The sequence below is a fragment of the Sinohyriopsis cumingii genome, chromosome 13 (assembly GCF_028554795.1).
Source record: "Sinohyriopsis cumingii isolate HCF-2022 chromosome 13, ASM2855479v2, whole genome shotgun sequence".
NCBI lineage: Eukaryota > Metazoa > Mollusca > Bivalvia > Unionida > Unionidae > Sinohyriopsis > Sinohyriopsis cumingii.
In genome coordinates, this window is record NC_142973.1 from 32,117,147 (window position 1) to 32,137,901 (window position 20,755).

Sequence of the window (20,755 nt, forward strand, 5' to 3'; positions counted from 1 at the left end):
GTGAAAGGTAACACCTGAAATCTGGTAGCATCTAAATAGGCAAGCCAGGTCCAAGTACATTACATCATTTCCACCCATGAAGGGGAGAAGTCTTCAGATGTCAGGCTTCCAGTAGTGTTGAAGAGTTGGTGAAGTTCTCTGAAACCAAGCTAGCATGCCTTCTCCTAGTTATTTAAGTGAGAGAGAGAGGATAATTCTTGTATTTTACATGCAGTTATTGTAACAGAAACCATGAAAGGGTACAAGAAGAGGAAGACAACGTTTTTAAACCTTGATATATTCTACATAACAAAGGAGTCACATATCTGACTGATGATACTCTACCAAGTTCCAGTGCTGCATCTGTTCCAGTGACCAGAAGAATGGATGCAGACAAGTTCTCTCTCATAGCAGTGGCAAAGCCGACAAATGGGGGTCTCAAGTCAGTTCAGGCACCAGACTGTAATGGCACACCTGGGTCTGCAAAAATTCTATGACTATCATTCAAAGCAAAACTGGACCTGAAAGAGACAAATTTGAATGAGCATGATGGGACACGTATGATCTGTATGAAAAAAAATGTTTAAATGTGGAATGATATCATTCATCGCCATGGTAATCAAGTCAACATATGTGGCAGACCAGAGTTTCAAATTGCTAATGAAATAAAATAGGGACTTGATTGGAAGCATACTATGATGTGTAATAACTGCAGCTTTAAGTCACCAGAGTATAAGTTGTATGATGAGATAAAAACAAATACACCTGGGCCAAATCCTGCTGCTGTAAATATGATGTTTCAAGCTGGACTACAAGATACACCAATGGGCAACACCAGGGCTAAATACTTGCTTCCAGCCACTGACATTCCGCCACCTAGCAGAACATCTATGCAAAGGGCCTCCAACCTTGTAGGCAAAGCAACTGTGGAGCTCAATGAAATGGACACGACAGACAAGCTGAAACTAGTCAGACATGTTAATGTTATGCGTGGTGTTCAACTTTCTGAGTAAATAAATGTTGCTTTTGATGCAAGATACAATGCCATTAGCTTTGGACATGAAAAGAAACCTGGTCAAAGTTCATCACAAGCTGTTGGAATTGCCTGCGAAACTGTTACAGAGAAGCAATACATTGTGGGGACTACAGTAGAAAACAAGCTGTGTTGGACTGGAGCATGGCTGAAGGGGAAAGGTTTTGATGTGCAATGTCCAGGAGGCCATGTTGACTGCACAGCAAATCTGTCACCAGTTGCACCTCATTCAGAGTATGAAATGGCAAGGGAAATGGGAAACAAGTATGTGCTGCAAGAGATTCTCATTAGACATGCAACAACAGATGGAGATGCAAATGCTGCTGCTGGCTTCCAAAATGCTTACACCATTCTGCATCCAGTGTGGAAAGTAGAAAGACTGTCAGATCCCTTTCATTTGGGTCGTTTACAGTTCAAACAGTGTAATTCTGCAGTATTTAGTGAAAACATGTTTCCAGGAATAAGAACAAGAGAAGGAAAAAGGCTCAAACAGAAAATTGTCAGCCAAGACATTAACTCACATTGCAGTTTAATCTTCAAGCAAATGATGGAGGACAATATTAGTGATGTTACAAAAATCAAATGTCAACTTCCCCAAGTACTGGATGCCACTTTGCGCTGTTATTCAGGGGACTGCTCCAAATGCCTGCATTATTCAAAGGTCTGTGGGGGAGGAAGTACTAACACCTGGTGGATGCGATCAGCATACCTGGCCCCTCATCAAGTGACTCATCTCAACATGACAGAAAATGATAAGACCATCCTGCTAGAAGTTCTGAAAATGAAACTCTCCTGTGATGTTGTAGAAAGACTGCGACTGAACACAAACACACAGAAATGTGAGGCGGTGAACAGATCAATCAGTGTTTCATTACCTAAAAATGTGAACTATTCCAGAAACTTTTAGGCAAGAGTGCATTCAACAATACACAGACTCAATAACAGCCTGGGATCATCACTGAAAATAAAAGTGACACACTTGGGAGGTAAACATTCAAAAAGGACTCTGAGATCACTGGAGACAATGGATAAAGACTGCACTTACCATCAGTTGTATCAAAAGCATTCACAAACCAGGAAACATATTCTAGCAAGACGAGGAAATATGATATAGGCCCATCTGACGTACAGGACACAGCAAGGCAATAGGAAGTCTGACTACTGCAAAGGACTTGCTAGACACCAAGGGCAATCACTCATATGCAAAGGTTTAGCAGGAGCCAATGGACACTGCAGACAGAAAAAGTTATCTTAATTCCATGTGCAAAATGAAAGTGCTCAAAGACACCATGAAGAACACATTGTACAGAAGGGAAAACTGTAGTGGGGAAATCCGTAGGTAACACAACGCATGTTATGTGTAGTTGTGTTACTTACTACCACCTGATGAGACCTATGGAGAGGCCGAAACAGTTTTCTCTGAATATGAAGACACAAATAAAGAAATAAAAAAGCAAAATAAATAAAGATTAAAAACATTAAAATTAAAATAACATGACATGAAAAGACATGACTTACTAGACTAGCTGAATGAATGAATGAATAAAATGAAGGAAGGAAGGAAGGGAGGGAGGAATGTATTTAAGAAAGCACTGTCATACCAGCATGGTCTACTAAAATAAAGACCACACTCTTTCCTTTCTCCTTGTTACTCAACACTTCCATCCATCCTTCCTTCCATGCAAGACATAAATTGATATGGATGTGGGTGGGTGTAAAGGATGTATCATGATACCTGAATTTATTTCATATTACAATTTCAACTTTAACATGCAGTCTGGATAGTCACCATGGCCAATGCAATTACCATAACCTTTGCAATACTGCCTATTATTGTTAACAGAATAACATTCTAGAATCAGATGATCCACATTCACACACAAACTATTATGGCATAAATGGGATGCATCTAACTCCTTTGGTATAGTCAGACTTCTCAACTTCACCATCAGTGCCAGTCTGTGAACATGTTTTTTCTTCCATGTGTTTGTCATGGGATCCTTATATGGCAATATGCCATATAATCCATTGGCTGTTACATTTCCTGTCCATATTTTACAAACACTATTATGTGCTATTACAGAATTTAATGAGATTTTTGCTGACAGGCTTTGAAAAAAATCCTCCATTGCAACTTCTATATGGTATAGGAATACATTGCTGCTAATAATAATGAGTGTCATCTCCAACAGATACCATTTCTGTGAATTTATCGGGAAAAATGTATTTTTAAATTTTTTAAATTAATTTTTTTAAAATAATTATATTTTTTAAATTTTAATTATATTTTCTGATTGCTACAGTCAATATATACATGGTGTGAAAATCTCATGTGTCTATCGTTAATAATAAAATTTTTATAGCAATTTAAAGTTAATTTTACTATATGTTCTCTACATTTGTTTCTCAGTACTGACCTTAACACTGTGTGGCAATCAATACAAATCATATGTTAATCTAAAATACCTTCAAAGATGATTTCACGGTGAAGTTCTTGTCAAAGGTTGGCCTACTCTTTTTTGAGATGCTGGACTCACATAGCAGCATGTAAACAGAACACAGATTTCACTTCCAGATCATCACCAAGGCCTTATTACTCAGTGTGCACTGTTGCCAAAATACACACAGACAACAACACCCTGAGCTCATATTATCAAGAATAAACAGTTACCTTTATATCCCTACCAAAAATGCATAAATAAAACTCTTCTATCACCACCAAAAAGAGAGGAAAAAATGTTCTAAAAATATACTAGAACTACATTTGTGGGTACTGAACTGGAAGTGTTAATTGTAACCCGATTCCTGACAGGCCCCATGTTTTACGCCAATATTAGTCAAACTTTTATATTTGCATGCTATACCTATTTCAACTTTAAAAATGAAGTCTTTTTGAATTTCCTTCCAAACAAAATTGTGTGACACCTGTCAGAAAGTATGTAGTGCTGGTGTTCCACAGGTTGCAAGTTCTGGTCCAAGTGCTCTTGAGAAACCAAAACTAAATTTGCTATATCTTCCTTAATTATAAGAATTTTTCAATGCAGTAAAAACCTAATTGTAATACAAGATAAGCCCTGTCTGAAAATATGTTTGAAAGTTACAAATATTGATAAATTAAATTTTAATGGCAAATTAAATAAACATTTAAATTTTAAAAACTAAATTTTATTGAAAACTTAAATTTTCATACAAGTTTTAAAACACAGTTTGACAAATTTTAGACAGAAATGTTGACTAATGAATGGTATTTAAAACAAATGGTAGACTGGGTCTGTACAACTGATAACATTTTTCCCAGGGGTAGTGAAGCAACATAGCTCATAGTGATTTTGGCAGCAAACTGCAATACGCCTGTCCAGATGCATATAGGTGTACACACTAAAGAAACAATGACAGGTGCTATGTTCCACATTTATTGTGTCAGGTACTTATGCAGTGGTTTCCATAACTAATAGCACATTCAGATTTAAAGTTCTAATGGGACCACTACCATGTTTTATAGCAAAAACGCATTCCATTTCAGTGTCAATAACTACAAAATGTGGCAATGGGATAGGAAAGTAGTTTCTAGGGAGGCTCTACCTTACTGAAAAATGGTGCTGATCTCTCTCGTGAAGACCTAAGCCATGTCTTTGAGGTGCTATTTATCAGTGTAGTGATATGAACTAATCTTGGTCACTTATGGCAGTACACTGCACATGCCCTTATGAAACCTTGCTACCGGACTACTGGAGAGTTTTCAAGCTAATCCAACTCTAACACTTTGTTCCAGATACCAGGCTAGACCTGAAAAGATACAGTATGTTTCACTTAATTCTAGAAAACAGTAAGATCTATGTAAATGAAGTTAAAATGTGTTTGATATGGTGATTTCAAAATAACATTAAGGTTGCAAGCATGGGGGAAAATATTAAACTTGACAGAGTGACACTCAGAAATGTGAAGCAATGGCCATGTATTATTAAAGTGATAAATTCATCCTAAAAATATATGAGGTTTCTAGAAGCATATTTAGTCACTTACAAGTTAAATAACTAATCAGGTAGACTATGTATCATAAAATTTAAGGCAATGTTAGGGTGGTGAGGTTTGATCATTAGTGCAAACATTAGTACATACCAGTATATAGGGAAGTCAAGTGACAATGTACTAAATTAGAATATATTACTATAAGCAATCTTATTCATGAGGGAACTAACAATTTTGGATATTGCAAGTGAATACAGCCAAATGTGGTCACACAGATCAACTATAGGTACCAATAAATCCTATATCATCAACTAAATGTGAAATTCTGATCCCCAAAACTTATAAACAAGGATTGAAATTTGCATATGTGGGACATATACAATGTACTTGTTAAGATCAAATGTGCAAACATAATTCAAATGATCCATTTGAACATTTATAGTGTATTTTTAAGAGTGTTGGTTACCAATTATTAAGCTCATTGATTCAATGGAATCAGATATCAGCTGATGCTTCAATACCGCACTCTGTCAAAGTAATAAATTTAAATATGTTACCATACATAGGCATATCCATGATGAAAATAACATTTTGGGATATTTTCAGTGCACACAGCCAGAAATGTGCCTTACAGATTTACTATTGGTACAATGTCAGCCTATATGATGTACTGAATGTGAACTTTTGATCCCAAACATTCTAAAATGGATGGATATTTGTTCATGTGGGATATGTAACCATGTTAAGATCAGTTGTACAAAGTTAAATTCAAATAATCTGTTTGAATATTTCTTATGTAATCTTTAGAGTGTCAGTTAACAAATATTATTAGTAATTAATAATGCATAAAGCAAGATGGATCATTAGAATTCCCATAACATCATATAGGCCACAATGCCACACTACACCAATCAATATCTTAACCAAACTGAACAATAAAATGGAACGCATTTTGTGTTTAACTTACATCATTTTGCTGTTTTCTTACATCCAAGGGTAAATATACCTGGGGAAAGCATATTTTATCCCTTTGACCTGTATTTCATTCTCAGACAGTTTAAAATGATTTAGTAGAGAATTTGAGTAGGTTCTAGTATAAAGTTTTCATCACTGTCCTCTCACTAAATACCTTATAACTATGTTTATAAACAATTACTGAAGGCTATACAAGCAGATGTGTGTTACTCAGGAGGTGACCACATCATAAACACATGAATTAACTGCTTGGACCCCTAATAAATAGTTTGAATGGCCAATACAAATTATAATTTTGTCTTTGTGTATTTTAAAAGAAGGTCTCATTTTGACTTAAAAAAGATATTTTCTCTGACAAAATGTGACAAATATCCAACATTGAAGATTGTATATGGTGTAGGAATATATACATGCTGATAACATTTAATATCATTTCAAAAATATTATATATGTGCATTTTAGGGAGAAAATTTTAATTTTTTTTTAAAAATTTAAAATTTTTAAAATAAAAATTAATTTTTTACTTTTAATTTTATTCTTATATTTTCAAAGTCAATATATATGACACATTCAAATTTCATGTGTCTATCATTAATTATAAAGATTTTATACCAATTTAAACCTTAATCCAATACTGCCCTGACAGGACATAGAACACAATTAATTTTACTATATGTTCTCTACATTTGTTTCTCAGTACTGACCTTTCCACTGTGTGACAATCAATGCAAATCATATATTAATCTAAACTACCTTCAAAGATGACTTTACAGTGAAGTTCTTGTCAAAGGTTGACCTGCTCTTTTTTGAGATGCTGGACTGTCAACATAGCAGCATGTAAACAGAACACAGATTTCACTTCTGGATCGTCACCAAGGCCTTATTACTCACTGTGCACTGTCGCCGAAGTACACACAGACAACAACACTCTGAGCTCATATTATCAAGAATAAACAGTTACCTTTAAGTCCCTACCAAAAGTGCATAAATGAAACTTCTATCACCACCAAAATGAGAGAGGAAAAAATGTTCTAAAAATATACTAGAACTACATTTGTGGGTACTGAACTGGAAGTATTAATTGTAACCCGATTCCTATTCCAACACAAGAAAAGGAGGCTACTTGAAAACAAGGCAACCACATGAACAATAGAAATAACCAACATTATTTTGATATTGATGGCCTCAGTTGCCAAAAACTGCATTTCATCTTGTATAATATATAACAAGATTTCATTGCAGTTGTTCTAACAGATTATTTTCTGTTATTAAAAACATGTCAATGCTATATAATCTAGGAAAATAACTTTTTTGCTGATACAAAGTTTTCATCATTGTGTAGTTTTGCCAATGATTTGTATTTAAGAAGTGGGTATAAAAAATAAAACAATAATTTTAGTATCACTTTGTTTGTTTCCATGTTTATTATATGGATTTTATTTTGGATTCTGTATCAGAATCGGCATCCATGACAGCAAAGTCAATACAGGTTTCCTTCTACTCAGGCACCTACAAACTGAAAAATAATTTTAATGCTTGAACAAAGTCATATATCATCTCGGCACCACCTACATATGTAACTAGTGTAATAAAACTTTATTCGCTGTACTTGAGCTTCCCTTAATACTGGTAAGCAGGGTTAAATGGTAACTTTTCCAGTTAGGATATTGGATGATGAAATCTATTATAGTAAAAGTAGATTTTACTTGTCCAAATGATTAACTTCAGTAAAATTCTATGTAGAAGCACTTGCCTGATTGAATAAGTTGGATGTAATTTTTTGTTGTCTACACAAGATTTTGTATTTCCAGCAATATGATAACTATAAGTTTAATTTGCAATGCAACCACAATGCACCAAAAGACAAAATTGAATCACATTTTGATGAAATAAGAGCTCAAGTGGCTGTTAAACCTTGTATTTTTCCCTCCTCATTGGTTTTGAGCATACTTGATGGTCTCTGATATTGAATCCTAAAGATCAATGGCCTTAGCCTTGCTAATACTATAACAAAATCTTTTAGAAATAAGTTTCCAATAAAATGATACACTGCATTTGTCAAACAGCTATCAATAATCAATGGAGTATTTGAAATGTGGTCTTTGTTGTTGCAGTTTGTGTGAATGAACACTACCTTCTCCATTCATCTGACAATTTGTGGGCAATAATATGAAAAATTTACCATATATATCAAGTAGAACTTAATAAATAACAACTTGAATATCAGGAGATCTGAAAAACCTTTCTTCCCTTTATGGTTGTATAGACTATATCCTGACCAGACCTATTAATCTCAAGTTTTTTCATCATTCTACAGATAATCTCCCAGATATTATATTGACCAAGAGAACTCTGTTAATAAAAATAATAATAATTATTATTATTATTATTATTACAATTTGTATTTTTCATTATTTATTTATCCTATTGGCAAAATGTTTAAAAAAATTTATTATGTTTTCTCTTCCTTTTTTTTGTTGGCCATGTGTTTTCTCTTTTTTCTTCTTTTTTTGTTGGCCATGGTTGCATATAAAATGTATCTGCTCAAACTACACCAAGTATGCTACACAATATACATATCCAAATTATAAAATAAACTAAACCACAGTAAATCACTTAACTTTGCAAGTGGCATTCACTCCAAGATTGAATTTCAATGGCAAAAAATGTGGACTATAAGAAATTCAATGTTGAACCTAACATGGTCCATTTTAGAACAGAACATTTTGAAGAGAATTACACTCGTCCATTTGAAGAAGGAGAGAGGGAATTTCAAATACAAAATAGATTGAAAAAAGAAATAAAGGTATTACATGTACATGTTATTATGTTGTGAATAGTCTGTATAGCTGATGACTTTTATTATTCATGTATGATGTTTGTAACACTGAGAAAAAGCTCATGTACATAATTTTTGCCAAAACAATGCAAGTATTTGATTATTTCACCCAAATAAATTACCGCTAAGTCATGCCTGTACTTATCAATAATTAATTACCTTTTAATTTACATTTACATTTTTACATTTATGCATGTCAGTATGTATAGATTTGTCTAAACATAAATATTTCCTTTTTATATTAATATTAATTTAATATAGGATTATTATACTTGGAATAGGGGTGGGTAAAGAATGATAACTTTTATGCTCTTGATCTATGCATATACACAATTTAAAAACTTTATCATAGCACACCATCCACATCCTTTTCTTTGCAAAATGTCCCAATGAATCAATACAATTTGTTTAATATGAGTCTGATAAAAACTACAGAAATATACAAAAAAGTTGCAAAATTGTATGCATATATTGAACACTTTGGCATTGAGACCATAACTTTGTTTGAAGATGCTCACTTTGCATGCGACATGGTTCTTTCATGTACAACAAAGTATCTACAGACATAATAATCAGCCAAAAAAGGAATCTCTCTATCACTGTGACAATAGCAACATTACTTCTGTAAGTAAAATACAGACTCTAGAATGTTTGATTAGTATTCATATCCAGACTCTGAAAGCAGCAAATCATTCCATGTCTCACTCATAGATACCGTTATGCCAGTACATGAAAAGCTACAAAACTTTGGTTGAAAGATTCATTAAAAAAGTGTACTTCGTGTTTGTAATCATGACAACTGGCAATGAAAATAGTTTTAAACAAAAGCTGCAAACTTCATTATTTCTTTTGAAATTAAAAATCCCAAAACTATGAAACATTAATTGTTTCCCCTCATAATCTAATGTTAAACATGACATTAGAATAACAATGTAAAATTAACTGAGCAAAAATTAAAATTAAAATGTCACATTGTAAAATTAACTAAGTACAAATTACACCATCTGTTGTACAAAAACTACTGTAATAACCACTGCATACATGTGTTATTTGTAATTTTCTATATTTTTGCAATTAGAAGCCAATTAAGATTATGTTCATTTGCAATGTTTTAGCAACATTGCAAGAATGTTATATTTCCATGTAACCAAACTACAACCTTACAGCAATATTGTAAAACATAGTGTTGGCTGGACAGTGAACCAGTATATTGAAAGCTCCTTTTAAAAAGTTCCTTCTTTGGCTTTGGTATAATTCATTTTCACATCTAACAGACCTTAATTTTGGAATACTATCAACAGCTCTTTGGTGAATTATATTTTTTAGGTAGAAAGGAATGACTTTTCTGGCCATTATTTACATAAAGTTATCCTTTCCAAAGAATATTCTTTCAAATATTGGTAAACATTTAATATAATTCTTTGCATCCCAAAAATGGTCTATATGCTGACTCAATTTGCTATGACTCTCATAATGGTCACAAACTAAGTAACAGAAAAAAGCAAAGACTTCAAGTTTTATAAAACTTTATCAAAATTATCAATGAAACTGTGAGAGGAACTTACAGTATTATGAAGTGAATCCAACCTAATCCTTAAAAAGGTCTATGAAATCCTAAATGAATGAAATGTTCCTTATAAATTTCAAAACCGGAAATGTACTAGTCATCCAAGAAAAGTGACAACAAGGTGGCGTTGTCCATAATTTATTCAAATAATTTATAATGGTTCCTGAGTAATATTATAGTCCAAATAATAAGCACTTTCTATTTCCACTGAACAGTCTATACAAATGTTTTTCCTCTTGAATAATATCTAAGTACAACATAAAACACATCTGCAGACTTACAACAGGAACACACAAAATGTGAATGACCCCAAAATTGGAATGAAACTCTCCTCTTTCTATATACATAATCTAATGCAGGGGTCTCAAACTCAAACCACCCTGAGGATCACATGAGGGCATTTTCAATGGCTCAAGGGCTGCACCACCTTTGTTATCTCTCATGACATCTTGTGACGCCAATCATTTTGCAGGCCACAGGATACCTTTTGACGGGCCGCTTGCGGCCCCATGTGTTTGATACCCCTGTTATATTGTGACTGTACTTTGCCAGAGATCCCACATGATGGATCACACTACTCATTTTGCATCAAATATGCCCATCCAATTAATTTAAAATTTTTAAGATAACATCTGAACAAGTGAAATGGATCAGCTGAAAAATTACCATTATTTTAACTCTTTTTATCCGAAGCTGCTTGCTGTACATTACTTTATATTCAAATGCTAATTATATTCATTTTTAGGGAAAATTTTCTAAGATTTTTTTTTAATGGTTACACTTACATGTTAAGTGAAATTTGAATTTTTTAATTAAATATGATGCAAATGAAGTTTGTTTACATGTGGCACATGACAGATCCCAAAATGTTCAGTGATATATCAAAAAGTGGACTCTTCCAGAACTCAGATGAACATTGTGGATTACATGTACACAGACAACTCCATTTTAGCCTGTATCGAATGGATGATGTTGTATTGTGTGTCAGTATAAATTATGTTTAAATCATTCATGGATGACATGAAATTGGTAACTTTAGCTACATTTTGAAATGCTGACCCAGAATCTGATGGGGATATCATTTGCAATGCTGTCCAGAACAAACTATAGATAAAATATGCCACTGAACTGATCAGTTACATATGCTCCAAGAGAAATTTCAATTTCAATTTCAGAGAAATCTGGAAACATTGGACAGATCTGGTGATGAAGTGTTTTGTCAGTAGTGTCAGAAGAAGTAACTATACAGATTGAAATTAGAGATTCTTCAGCAGTGTCTGAGTTATTCATGTTAAAATCAAATCTTAATGTTGTTTCAACCAATCTTTAATGTTCATATCACCTGGATGAGAATAGAAACTTAGTTACCTAGTCAGTTCAGTTTTGACCACTATATTCTGCAACCCTTTACAAATCCACCATTCTGATCTCCACAAAATCAGCACCAAGCTACACTGTGAACACCTTCAACTTTAATACAGAGGCAATGAGTAATAAGCTAAGACTGATCAAAAATCCTTATCTCATCCCATTTGTATCTATTTTAAGAAGAAAGGGCATGTTAATTCTGATTGTTACAGGTTGAACAATAAGCATCAGAATAAAGACAGTTATTCCAAATGCTCTTATTTCAAAGAAGTCAATATCAAAATCTTGTATTGAAAGCAATACATTGGTTGGGTCAAACAAGACATAGTCTGATTCTATTTCGGAGAATTATGGACCAATCATGTTTAAAGGTTCTGTGTCACTTATTGGTGATTCTGCCAGGCCTATTCCTATTTAAACTATTAAGGGATGTAGGAACTTTGCAGAGTCTTTTCTTATCAGGTACTTTGCCTTTGTCTGAGAAGCCTTCTTCTAGTGAAGTGTTCTTATTCAGGGAGTGGGTGCAGTTTTGTATATGTTTCTTGTTATTTTGTCAATTTGGCATCAAACTTAGTCTCGGGACTCGGGACTGATGGAGCAACAACTTCTGGACCTATTGAGGGTATTTATTTATTACTACACAGTGATCTAGCTGCAAATAAGGTTGTGGTTAATCCACCTGTAACTGACATGCCTTGTTTAGATAAAAAAAAATAATAATATCAAGAGTGAAAACCCTGATTTGTATCTTCCTTGTGCAATTACCAGAGCTCTTGAGAATGATGTTGATCAGGAAATTATTCCTTTAGATGACACATGTATTGGTTAGTCTTTTGATGAGGTCACTTTTACTCCTAGTACTGATCGGTCAATAGACCACAGTAATCTTCTTTTTAAAACTTAATCCCTCTATTCTAACCTGGGTGGCAAAAGAAAATCACTTGTTGAACAGGAACAAGAGCCTGAGGTAACCTATTTGTTTCAGAGGGCTATCAGTGAAACTTAAGCCACATAGGACTGTTTGTTGCTTTGTGACACATGGTGTCTTTATGAGAAAATGGAGAGTACCTGAGGTGCTTGCTGGTGACAAGTGGTCGGTGAGCTATCAAATTTTCCTTCCAAAGTCATATCAACGGGAAACTTGTAATCTAGCCCATGAAACTCCCTTTGCTGGTCATTTAGGAGTCATTAAGACTTATCATAAGATCTTGAATATTTGTATTGGTTGAAAATTAGAAGTGATGTTTCTAAATACTTAAGATATTGTCACAATTGTCAAATGGTAGCATCCTATTCCTGCATTTAATGAACCATTTAGCAGAATAACGGTAGTCTGTGTCAAACCCTTACTTTAAAGACCAAGTCAGGCAACCAATACTTGATGACCATAATGAGTGCATCCAAAAGAGTTCCAGAGGCAGATTCTTTTGAGAAGTATTAAAACTAAAACCATAGTAAAAGCTTTGTAAAAAAAAGTTTGTTTACACTTATTGGATTTTCCTAAATCTGTCAATTTTGATCAAGGGTAAAATTTTATATCTGGTATATCTGGTATTTTCCAACATGTTATGTATGAATCAGGCACCCAACAGAATAAATCTGCTCCTCATCCTGAAAGTCATGGGGCTTTGAAAAGATTTCACCAAACTTTGAAGAACTTGATTTGATCATATTGCTTTGACACAGGAATGGATTGGGATGAGTGTGTGTTCGTTTGCTGTTAGGGAATCAGTTCAAGAATCATTTAATTTTAGTCCTTTCAAACTTGTGTTTTGTCATAAAGTCCATGGACCATTTAAGTTATTAAAAGATAAACTTCTTTCAAATGAAGATTCCAAAATAAATCTTCTTGACTATATATTTGACTTCAAATGTAAATTATCAATGTCTTCTGAAGTAACCAGAACTAATCTTTACTCTACTTGGTCATAAAAGAAATACAAAGTAAAGAAGTTGTCTGCATGGTGATATTGTTATAGCTCTCTTGCTCATACCTTAAAATCCTCTTTGGGCTAAATTGTATTGTTCTTAAACAATTGAAAAGTAAATGGCTTAAATTATAACATTAACAATCCTGGAAGGAGGAAACAAAAAACAACTTTGTCATATAAATATGTTAAAGGGTGTTTTGGTAAAGATAGCCCAGTTAATCATTAAATCAATATAGTTATACCTGCCACACACAGTAAGGAAGTAAACAACAGAATGCAATCTGACTGTCGTGACTTGAAATTAAGAAATATTAAATAATTTGGATTAGAACCTTTCACATCTACAACCGCAAGAAAAAAGTGAACTAAAACAGCTAGTATGTGAATATGAGTACTTGTTTCCTGATGTTTGAACAGAAACAAATAAAATCTATCACAATGTTGAGATTGTATATTCTACAATGTCCTTTGAAACAGCATCCCTACATGATGAATCCTCTCAAGCAATAATATTTGAAAAAAGAAATTCAATAATCACTGGAGAAATATGTTATAAAATCAAGTCAAAGTAACAGGTGTTCACCATGTGTTCTTGTGCCTAAACCAGCTAATACATTCCGTATATGAAATGGCTACTGAAAAATCAACATCGTCACCAAAGGAGATTTGTTTCCAATGCCAAAAATGTACAACAGCATTGATAAAATTATAAATGTAAAATATATCACTAAATTTGACCTTTTAAAAGGATTCTATCAAATTCCACTCATGGAAGAGCTAGAGAAATTTCAGCATTTGCAACTCCTAATGGACTTTATCAATATAAAGTGATGCCATTTGGTATGAATCGTTCTCTGGCAACATTCCAGCATGTAATGAATATGATAACATCTACTGTAACTAATTGTGATGCTACATGGACAGTGTCATCATTTACAATAATACCTGGAAAGATCACTTGGAAATTCTTTGATCAACTCAGTGATGCAAATCTAATTTAATAAATTTAGGTAAAAGTGAGATTACCTGTGCTTGTGTTACAATTTCAGGATATACTGTGGGTAAACCTGAAGAAGTTATAGTCAAGGCTATCTCAAGAGTTCTATGTGCCTCTTAGCAAAATGTAACTGATGTGAATTTTGCTTATGGATGGATATTATTTGAAATTTTGTTCTAATTTCTCCATAATTGCCAAACCTCTGACCAATTTGTTGAGTAAGAAATCCAAGTTTCTTTAATCTGTAGGAATCTTTTAACAAATTGAAGACCATACTTAAAGGTGCATGAGTTCTTTCAACTCCAAATTTCAGTCAATTATTTAAAATGTCTGTTGACACAAGTGGTGTAGAGGATGGTGGAGTACTGATTCAAGAAGATAAAAAAAGATAAAAATGGTGTGGATTATCCAGTGTGCTATTTGTCTAAAGCAAAGAAAACTGAACAAGCACAATATAAAATACTCCTCAAGTGAGAAAAAGAATGCTTGGCTTTGATACATTTCCAAGTGTATATTGTTTCAGCTCCTGCTCCAATTATTGTATTCAGTGATCGCAACCCCCTAATTTTCATTAACAGAATGAAAAACAAACAGCAGATATCGTTGAGATGAGTTTTATGTTGTAAAAATGCAACACTGACATTAGAAAAGGTTATGTGATTGCAGATACACTCTCATGTGTATAGAGGTACTATATTACTTTACTTTGTGTATGTTTTGTGTATTTAAACTGAGTGTATTTGATAAGGCAACTTCCTATGTAGTGTTAATTATTATGGTATCATATGTATGTTTGATTAATAGGTAACAGAAACCTTTATTGTATAATTTTTCTTTTTCTTTCTGAGGGTATGTGTTATGTATATTTATATTGTCTACATGACTTCTGTCATGTTTTGCCTACTGAATCTGCGATATGCTTAAACATAGTAAACAAGATGTTTCAAGGCCTAAACTTGTTTACAATTAGATAGAATTTTTCCATTAGAAATTATTTGTTTTCCATAACATTTATTTGCATCACAGGTCAGGTGATGGTCTGTATATAAGGGAATTTGGTAAACAATTATTAATTCCTATTTTATGGTCAGTCTATGGAATCATTTATAGTTGTGTTCAGATATAATTTGAGAGGTATTATTTATTTAAATTATTTACTGGAATTACAAAGTGCTTCATTGACCTTTTGGACTAAAACACAACAGATTACTGAGAACTCATTCAAAGATATTCTGGATTATATAATTGTGGCAGATAGGTTATTCAAGACTCTTTTACATCAATGCATTCAAGACTACTGGATTTAATTTGGGATATTCTATACTTGTAACAGGACATTCAGGATTATTTGGGATTTAAGTCACAATGCTTGAAGGTGTCTTTTCAATTTTAATTTGGATTATAGGGAAATAAATTGTTTGTTGAGTTTACTGAACTTGTTGGTTTTGCTTAATTTATATTACATAGTTTAAGACCAAGATTTGTAACATTATCACTTTCGATGCAAGTTGTTTTAAAAGACTTGATCCTTTTTACTTTTATGAAGAGACTTTAGTTTGAGAAGTTATGCATTTTTTCAATCATAACTTCACCTGAAGATAATGTATTTGTAAATTTATATTGTAATTTAACCCATTTATGAAATGTCACTGTGTCCATGAACCGATGAACTTCAGTGGCAACTAAAATTTGGAAATCTTGTTCATTCTGCCTCTGCTATGTCACCTTTCCCCAGTTTCTTTACACATTTGCCAATAATTACTATGGTAACAGCTTCATCAAAAGTGTTAATACTGCAACATATTTTGTCAGAATTTAAGAAATTTGCTGTAATATCTTTGATTTCTTTCTCTGTAGGCACATATTCACAATGGTCAACCTCCATTATATTAGCAGCCTGGTCCTTGGAAGGCAAATCAGTGTTAGTTATTGGTATTTGAGTCACTACAGGTGCCAAAAACTAAAGTTCACTTCTTTGCTGTCTGTCCAATGTCATGCTTCCTGAACTGACAAGTCGATCCATATTATTACAAGAAGTTCTGTAAGTGGAACATATTTTTGCCTTTCATTTGTTACAATGTCCATGAAATGTTACATTGTTCTCTCAGCACAAGAGAATTGTATGGGACTATTTGGCATTCAGAACATGTATAAGCATAAGCAAGTTCGTTTGTGGGGAAAGCACACTTTTAGAAACAAGTGACATTTGTAGATAAAATAGAGCTGCAGTGCTTCTGGCACACACAATCCAAAACATACAATCCAAAACTGTGAATGATACAAGTTTATCTATAGTAGCTTCACAATCATTAGAAAGAAAATAAACTTTCAAATTTGCTGTCACTGTCAATTTGTGAACTTTGAGACTTATACCAGTTTTATTTCCTGACTTACTGACCTTGTAGTCATTTAAAAAAATTTAGAGAACAGTTTGCCTGTTTTTAATATACCTTACAACAGTTTCTTCCAGATTCCAGCTCCTGAACCTTGAAGGTTTTTCTTGAGCTAAATTACTTGGTGATGGTCAGAAGCTCACATATCATGCAAAATATATATTAAATGTGTATGTTAATGTGTTATGTATATCTATAATTTTTTTAATTTGTATTCATGGCTATAAAGTAGCACATTGGTTCCTGCATAAATCTTGTTATTCTATAACTTAGTTTAGAAAACAATTTCTTACCTGACTGATTCTGACATAATCTTCTTTAAACTTTTCATTATGCTTTTCTTTGGTTAGGCACAGCTTAACAGGTCCATTACAAAGTCCCTTCACATTTTCCCATACTCGTGCCTCAAGTTCAAAATTATGGTGCCATGTTTTATACAAGCTGACCAAATCTTCCAGTTCCTCATCCTTGTCTCAGCCATATTTTGGATAAATGGCAATCAGACTTCTCAACTTCATCAAAATCTGATATCTTCTTTAACTGTAGCCATCATTTTAAGGTTTTTATAAAACTGCAGCACATCACAATCCACTTTTTCACAAACTGAAACAAAATGGTTTGAAAACTGCAATCCATTAGCCTCATCGAGGCTTATGAGTTTCATGGGTAATATGCACTGTATTTAAATCATTAATGGCAGTTTTATGTTGCTGGTTATCTATTTCACTAACTTCAAAATTCAAATTGCTCAATAAAGCAGCACACTACATATGAATACAACAAAACCTGACTTAAGTAACCTCAGATAGGAGCAAGCACCTACTGAACACCACTTGTAACATGGCTCCTATGCAAAATATGTGTCTCAACACTGCTGTTAAACGTTTATTTCAATTTTTGTAACCGTGATCACAGAAAATGGTATGTTGGCGGAATGCAATTGTTTTAAACCCAGATAAAAAAGTCAGGCTACTGGTTTCCTTAAACTTGCAGGTAGTGTCATGTAAAACTGACCATAAACCAGACTAAAGTACATTGTCACTTCATTGTATTGCCAAAATCATGTAAATATCCATTATGATTCACCATTTCTTCTTTAAAGGAGGTTGTCATATATATAAACAGTTCATAGGATTGGATAATTTCTTTATCGGTCAAAATGAAGTACAATGCTGATAATTTCATGATGACAGAAGCTGAGATCTTTTCATCCATTATTCTCTGTAGTATTGTAGTACATTGTTTGTCTGTGGAGTTAATACATAATGCCTGGTGAAAAGAAGTCTTTACCTTTTAATAAGCTACTAAAAATCTTCTGCTCTAACTCAAAACTATATGTAATTCTATAATTTTATAGTCATTGCAAAAGCTTTCTATTGCCAAAAGTACCACTATCAGTGTTCCAATCATCTGTTCACTGTAGTGTATTGGTTATGTCCTTTGTTTGCCTAGGTAATCCATTTGCGACATGTGTGCATTAAGCCTTTGGACTTTCTCTTTAAATAAAAGTATTTCATCATGGATGAGTGAATTGTTTCTTTTTGCTACATAAGTATTCCACAAGCCTGATCAGAATGGCTACACATGTATCATTATTACAACTATCACTGATCTGGAAACAGTTATTAGTGTTCTTATAATAATTGGGTTTAATGACAATTTTCTGCACATTATTTATATATATACATGGTGGGTAGTATATTTGGTGGAGGAAGAACCAAGAGTTTAGTTGACAAGGAGAACCAAAAGATGGAGAGATCAATCTACTGACACAGAGAAACATGGATGCATGAATGTTATGGCAGAACTGATTACAGTATATTCATAAAGTTGTGATAATGTACATGCAGTATTTCAAACCTACATAGTAACAAACAAACAAGAAAAATACAAGTTCAAGATTGAATTCTGGGATTAATAAAATTCAGGTCTCTGAGGTAAAAGCAAGAGAATGTTGTCTCCAACTGCCACCATTTGGCTTGAATGATGTCCGTTTGTGAGCAGTTGCATTCAAATGCTATGCTAGCAGCAACCATCTAACTTCCTGAAAGTCATCTGGTCTTGGAGTAGCTTCTTTTTAGTCTGAGCTGAGAATACATTACAGTGATCATAATAAAGCTTAAAAGAAATACCAGATTAATAGTAACAAATGAGTTCTCCCTTTTATGATCAGCCTACTGTGGTTTAGATACCACTTCAGGGACTTAATTGGGTCCTGTAGATGCCCCTGAAATGATGGGTCCATACAAGACAGTGGTTTCAGATAAAGGACTGACCTCCCAATGAGTTGAAGCCTGTTCATAGGAGTGATAAAAGAAAACTAAATCCTTGTGGTGGAACTGTAGAAAGTTCAAGCTGAAAAACAAGGGATCTCGCTGATCCTGCCTGCTGTAGCTAGTGTGACCAGAAAGAAGGTTTTGTATGACACGTGGATCATGATGAATATGGATATAGTATACGTTCAAAGGGTGTCTTAGTCATGTTGGAATACACTAATGTAAACTTTGTATTTTGGACATAAGGTCAAAGTTTTTTATTCAAGAAATTTTTTCAGGAAAGTTGGAAATATATTGATTCTTGCCTATATCCTTCATTCATTCAAAGCATGTCTGAAATTGAGAAATGGTAGCCCTTGATATGATTGGAGCTTTCTTCTCAAAAAGCTGAATGAGATAACTATCTATAGTACATAGGTTTGCAAGGCAGAAATGTGATTTTGCTTGCATCACTGGAAGTAAACTTATGATCCATTTCCCCTTATGTATTTCAAAGTTTTGGGTCTTCCTGCTCAAGCTATTCCATCCAGGACTTATTCTAAAAATTGCTTTTTTCTGAGAGCTTGTTTGACCTGAGTGATTGAGGCTGGTTCAGCATATCTGGGTTTCGGAATCTGCAATCCATTTTTTGAGCAGATGGAGAGAAGGCAGGATCTTACCTGAGAATCTCCACTGCTTAGTTCAATAGGTCACGGATCCATCAGTTTTGCCACTTGAGGAGCAATCAGGATTAGACAATACTATGATTCCCTCACTTTGTGCAAAACTATAAGGTCCAAAGGCACTATGGGAAAACCATGTGGGTTGAGACTGTTCCAATTCAGAGAAAAGGAATTAAATGCCTAGGCTTTGGGCACTTAAACTGGAGAGATGAAGGTTAAGAACTACTGTATTCCACCTTAAGGGCACAGATGCAACTAAAGACAGAGAGCTGAATAGACCATTTGGTGAGAATTAGCTGAGTCCATCAGGAAAACAAATCTGCTAGGATAGTAAGCATACATGGGATGTGGTAGACTTGGATACAGATGAGTTCACAATAATGACATCACATGAACAAAAATTCCAAGCCAGAAAGAAAAGGTCTGGAGACCCGGTTCCTCCTTGCCTTAAGATGTAGTTGACAGCTGATTTGTCAGATAGGACAAGAATGCCTTTATCTGGACTGTATTTCTTACCTTGATTGATAGGCATTCACCATGTCCTTCATCTCCCAGAAATTATGAATTTTGTACACTCCTGGTGGAGCCAAAACTGGCTCACTTCTTGGAAGGAGGACAAGAAGTGGGTGTCCCTGCTTGTTATGTTGATGTCTGTGCAAATCTTGATTTCTGGCAACTGATCCTGCAGTGTATGCCTGGTGTAAGCCTGGTGAGGTTCCCATATTTGCTGAGATGAAACTTCATATAATAAAAAACTTTAATCATC

At 33.8% G+C, this 20,755-nt stretch overlaps 1 long non-coding RNA gene across 1 annotated transcript in view; it reads left to right on the forward strand.

Moving 5' to 3' along the window:
- LOC149785155 (uncharacterized) overlaps window positions 1–20,755 on the forward strand; it is a 34,278-nt gene that overhangs the window by 2,305 nt on the left and 11,218 nt on the right. The window contains exon 2 of the long non-coding RNA XR_016413489.1: window positions 16,516–16,699. This is a non-coding gene — a long non-coding RNA (uncharacterized LOC149785155). The remainder of the gene's footprint in view (window positions 1–16,515; window positions 16,700–20,755) is intronic.